The sequence below is a fragment of the Triturus cristatus genome, chromosome 7 (assembly GCF_964204655.1).
Source record: "Triturus cristatus chromosome 7, aTriCri1.1, whole genome shotgun sequence".
Lineage (NCBI taxonomy): Eukaryota > Metazoa > Chordata > Amphibia > Caudata > Salamandridae > Triturus > Triturus cristatus.
In genome coordinates this window covers 1,244,120,158-1,244,125,787 of record NC_140590.1, presented here as the reverse complement: position 1 = coordinate 1,244,125,787, position 5,630 = coordinate 1,244,120,158, and the positions used below count along the sequence as shown (strand labels likewise).

Sequence of the window (5,630 nt, the reverse complement as noted above, 5' to 3'; positions counted from 1 at the left end):
CACGACACAGCCCACCATGGAGTCTGCCAGATTAAGGGAGGTGTTCCTAGCGGGCATAAATCTTGACTGGTCTGGATGGACCAGGCGGGTAATGACCCTCAGCAAACGAGAAGCAAGGACCTTCGCCAGGACCTTAGCCTCTCCATTTAGGAGGGAGATTGGTCTATAGGAGGAGCACTTGTTACTCAGCTTGCCCTCCTTGTGAATAACTACTATAGTTGCATGTCTCTGGTCAGCAGGCAGTAGCCCCGTCTCTTTACTCTCAAGGAACATTTTGGTGGGATAAGGAGTGTAGGAGAGTAGAATCTGCTTCACATGTTTACCCGCACTTTTTGCTGGTGTTTCACTGTTTTTCGACTTTAGTCTGTCTGGGACCCTGCTATTCAAGACCCCAGCCTAGCTGCTTCATCTCTAAATTGATTGCATGTACTTTACGTACACTCCAGATTGGATTCTGGGGTACCCTTGTGAGTCCCTAGTATATTGTATACTATGTACCCAGGGCATAGGTACCCCAGAGGCCTACCAGGGGCTGAAGCATGTTATATGCCATCCCTGGAAAGCCACCCAAAATGACACCACAGCTCTGCTACTGCAGCCTGGGTAAGGTGGTGTATGAACCCCTTACTGAGGTATAGGTTCACTATACCTCACCTAACACTGCACATATAAACCTATCAGTCACCCCTATGGCAGGCCTTATCAATCCTGAATGCAGGGTGCTTGGTTATATGTGAGAGGGTGCCCAGGCATGAGCTGAGCCCCTCTGCAGCCTTCGGAATCTCTTCTCCAGGGTTGTCAGTGGTGCAGCCTGACCATATACTCTTAAGTGCATTATAACCAAACGGTAAATGCTAACTTTGGACTGCCTGCACAGAAACATGTTGTGTTTGGTGTCAAACACCTTGGAATCATACACCCACACCAGTAACTGGTGTGGGAGTATGATCCCACCCTTCTAGAGGGAAAGACATGGCAGCACTGGTATACCCGGTAGAAACTTAATAGAGCCCTGGCATCACAAAATGGATGCTGCAGCCACAGACACAAGTCTGGCCTCCTACTGCTGAGCAAAACTCCAGCAGGGGAGGCCTGGGCAATGGGTTTCCTGTCACAGGGAGGTGTAACCACCTCCCAGACAGGCTGATGTGTATTGGGGCTGGGTGGGAGCACTCTATGAGTGCTTTGAATTCCTGCACTGGAGACACATTTGGTGTCCCTGTGCATAGTCCAGCTCAAACCGGTTCAGGGGCTTCCAGCCTCTGCTCTGGAGTGAAATTGGACAAAGGAAATGGGTGTAGCCACCCCTCTTTCCAACTCCTCCCATAGGTGGGTCCCCAGAGCTAGTCCAACCTCTTCCTTAAGTATAAGTAAGGAACCTCTGTAACCAAAACTTTAGATATCCCTGTCGAAACTCTGAAGCTGAATCCTGGAACTTCGACTTTCCACTCAAGACTAGAAGACTGAAGAAATCTCCCTTGGGGTCAAGGAGTGACTCCCCTGCTTGGCAGGCACAAACAAAGCAATTTGCCAGTCTGCATTTCCGATGCTCCTGCCGGACTCTGAAGTATTTGTAGCCCAGGAAGGGTATTTCCAATTATCTCAGAGGCCGACCCAAGTCTCCAGCAAAGCTGAGACACGCAGTCCTTGTGAATAGACTGGAACCGGAACTCCTGGTCACCGTGCACTTTTGCAAGTGCATTGACTTCTCAACGTTTCCTGAAGCCGTGCTTGGGCTGACTTGTAGATGCCACCTCGAGCACAGAATCCTCTGAAGATTGTCAGCCTAGTCACCCTGAGTGACCTGTGGGCTGCCATTTTGTGTTTTGTCTTGAGGTCCCTTTGCGATCCCTGATCCACCAACTGGTAGGTGCCTGAAGGGGTCACTTTGAATTTCCTGGGTGCTCCAGATATGCCCTTACTCCCTACTAAGTGGTGAGTTCCACAGACCTTGCTGGTCTGCACCGAAGCATCTTTCTCGTTTCTGCATGGGTTGCTGTTGCCAAGGCTTGTTGTGTCCAATCCAGGCACCGATGCTGCAGCACTCGACATCCTTTGTGGGACAGCTTGAATCCAGCTCCTGGTTGTTCTCGACACCTCCTGGTCCTCATGGCTGAAGAGTCAAGCATCACATTCTTCACCTGAAATCACCCGTCATCGGTGGGCATCTGCCTATCGCCTTCCTAGTCACTGGCTAGTTACCCAGACTCTGTCCCCTCTGCTTTCAGGTTCTTCTTATCTTCGATCGAGGCTTGGATCTCTTCGGACACTTCGCATCTTCCCGACAGCAGCACTTCTTCGCCAGCTCCCATTGAAATCGACGACGCGACGCGACCCGACACCATTTGACACTTATGCACCCGGCTTCCCTGGGTGAGGTAACATGAGTTCTTCAGTGCTCCTGTGGGTGTTGGCCCTAGAACTTGCTAAGTCCCAAAAGGTTTGGTCCTGACTCACTTCTAAGTGTCCCTAATCTTTAAAAATCTAACCGCGACTTTTCCCATAGAAGCTAGCAGGAGCTCGCGGCTGTGTTCACACACTGCACACGGCCCCCATGGGTCCCCTGTGTCACTACCTTGGGTGGTTCCTTGTGGTCCCAATGATTCTACAGGCTCTAGACCTTGTGTCTAGTTAAGTCGTGGTTCTTATACCACTATTTTAGTATATGGTTTGGCTCGCCCCTAGGGCCTGACGAGTATTTGTGCTATTTTACTGTTATATTTGAACTGTAACTTATGTGTTTTGACCTCTAGTCTCATAAAGAGCCTAGGAGGGTGTGTTTAGAAATAAATACATATATTTTATATATATACCTGGTGTGGTTGTCTTTCATTTAGGCACTCAAGAGATTATAGACTGGTAAAACAAGCTGCTTTACATTCCTTCAAGACTTAGCCTGAAGGCTGCTCTCCCTAGCTACCACTAGGATAGCTTTCAATAAAGGTTGTCTTTAACCTATAACCAATAAGGGGTTGTTTGGACTGGTACAGGGTGCCCACTATAATTAGTGTTAACGATAATGGGGCAACCCAGTAACCCTCAGAACCTGGGTAAGATAGTGTGTGCAAAAAACAATGGTTCTGTCGGAAAATGAACGGACTAACTTAATGAGTACTGAATACACTGCAAATTCTCAAGGACACACACAGACCATAAGAAACGGGACAGAATCCAAGTCTCTTGATAGAATGATGTTAATTAATGTATCAAAAGCACCAAATTATTTACAGTGTAATCCAACCAAAAAACACAGAATATGGTGAAACAATTAGTGAAACAGTGATACTTAGCACAAAACACATCACATATAACGAATATGTACAATGGACAATACATAAAAATAATCAACAAACAAGGTCCTATTTACAGTACATAAGCCACTTAAGGGTTCAAAGTTTCCTCGTTATCTAAGTGGATTTGCATGTGACACATAGGACATGTAACGTCGACGTTTCGACCCTAGGATAATTGTGCTAATTATTACGCATCAGGTTGGGTCTTCATATAGGAAAGGGATTCCTGTGGCGATTGTAGAGACAGCACCACTTCCCTTCCAAATCATATCTCCGTCCTAAAGGTATGTTCTTCTCATGTGCACACAGGTATGTTTCTACCATGTCCAACGCAACCCGTCCAGGTTTTACACCAGTTCCTCCTTTTTAATCTTTTGCAGGATTGAACTAATATCTCAACATTTGATGTTGGCCATCTGCATTTGTGACAACAGGAATCCCTTTCCTATATTTTAAATAGGTTCCCCAGGTGAGAGAACTGATGGTATGTTTCCACCATTTCCAACGCAACCTATCCAGGTTTTAAACCAGTTCCTCCTCTTTAATCTTTTACAGGATTGAACTAGTATCTCAACATTTGATGTTGGCCATCTGCATTTGCGACAACAGGAATCCTTTTCCTATAATTTAAATTGGTCCCCCAGGTGAGACAATTGTTGGTAATTGGGAAATTAAATATTTCCATTACATGCAACACACACATGGCCCTGACTAGGCCTGGGCAAAAATTTCGTTCCGTTCGCGGAAATTGCGATAATTTGACATTTTTGCGTTCCGCGGAGAGCGCGAAAATGTCAAAAATTCCGGTTTCCGCAGCTTGGCGATAATTTGTTTCTTGCTCGCGCTGTAAAATGATACATTCTCGCGCGCGCGCGATCGCCTTACCTGAATCCCTGCGTTCGCCGACAAGTTTTCTTGATCCGGTCGCGTTCTCCATGAGATGTTGTATTGTTTTTAGCCATTTGCGCTGTCTCGCGACAGTTCGCGCCCGCAGTGACGTCATGCGTCGCGCGATCACGTCTTTCTTCTCGCGATCATGCACCGCGAGAACAACTCAAAACAAGATGGCCGCGCCCGCAAGCAGCCACATGGGTAAGTTGGCGACCCGCAACCATGCAGAAAATCGCGCGAACATGCCGGAAAAAAACTTCCGCATCTTCGCGATATTTCTGCTTGTTTGCGATAATTTTAAACATTCTCGCGATAATTTGCGAAGGTTAATTCCGCAAATTCCGCCCACCCCTAGCCCTGACACCATATTCCTTGCGTTTACAGGTCCCCAACCCCGTCTGTCCTGATGAAGACCCAACCTGATGCGTAATAATTAGCACAATTATCCTAGGGTCGAAACGTCGAAACGTCGACGTTACATGTCCTATGTGTCACATGCAAATCCACTTAGATAACGAGGAAACTTTGAACCCTTAAGTGGCTTATGTACTGTAAATAGGACCTTGTTTGTTGATTATTTTTATGTATTGTCCATTGTACATATTCGTTATATGTGATGTGTTTTGTGCTAAGTATCACTGTTTCACTAATTGTTTCACCATATTCTGTGTTTTTTGGTTGGATTACACTGTAAATAATTTGGTGCTTTTGATACATTAATTAACATCATTCTATCAAGAGACTTGGATTCTGTCCCGTTTCTTATGGTCTGTGTGTGTCCTTGAGAATTTGCAGTGTATTCAGTACTCATTAAGTTAGTCCGTTCATTTTCCGACAGAACCATTGTTTTTTGCACACACTATAATTAGTGGACAGCATATACCAGGCCAACTTCTCACATTGGTGTGCAGCGTGTGGGATTCCAGCTTGCTATTGTTTTATCAGATAATCTCAATTGAGTGATCAACTGAAAACCACTAAAGGTACCCTAGGTACGTATAATACAAGCTTTAGAATACAGTAAGTTCTGCTGAACTTAGAGTTGTGTGTTAAGGGCTTAGCACACCCTTTCTACAACTCAAGAGAGTTTAGTAGGCCACACTAGAGTAGGTAATACACTGCACCTCACTAGTAATGTCTTCAAGGCCAGGAACCAGTGGGTCCCTGCCAGAAGCCAATGGGCTTCTAGTTTCCAAGTATGATAAACTCCCATTCATGGAACTGAGAGCATTATGCACGGCTAGGAAACTGAAGACAGGCAAAAGTCCAACCACCCAGCATCTCATAGAGGTACTCAGGCTGGATGATCTCAGCAGATCTATAGGATCTGAAGGGGTAGGCAGAGGAAGGGCCTAGGGGTGGAACTCACCATGACCTGACCTCTGATGCTGGCCAGGCAGATGACAATGATCTGGACCTGGAAAATCCAATTCCGCTAGAAGACGA

At 46.2% G+C, this 5,630-nt stretch overlaps 1 long non-coding RNA gene across 1 annotated transcript; it reads left to right on the top strand.

The window, feature by feature from the left end:
- Nucleotides 1–3,523: 3,523 nt before the first annotated feature.
- On the top strand, nt 3,524–3,939 carry LOC146811708 (uncharacterized). Its single transcript, XR_014966772.1, has 3 exons — nt 3,524–3,577; nt 3,674–3,762; nt 3,849–3,939. It is a non-coding gene; the product is annotated as an uncharacterized LOC146811708 (long non-coding RNA).
- The last annotated feature ends 1,691 nt before the right edge of the window (nt 3,940–5,630 follow it).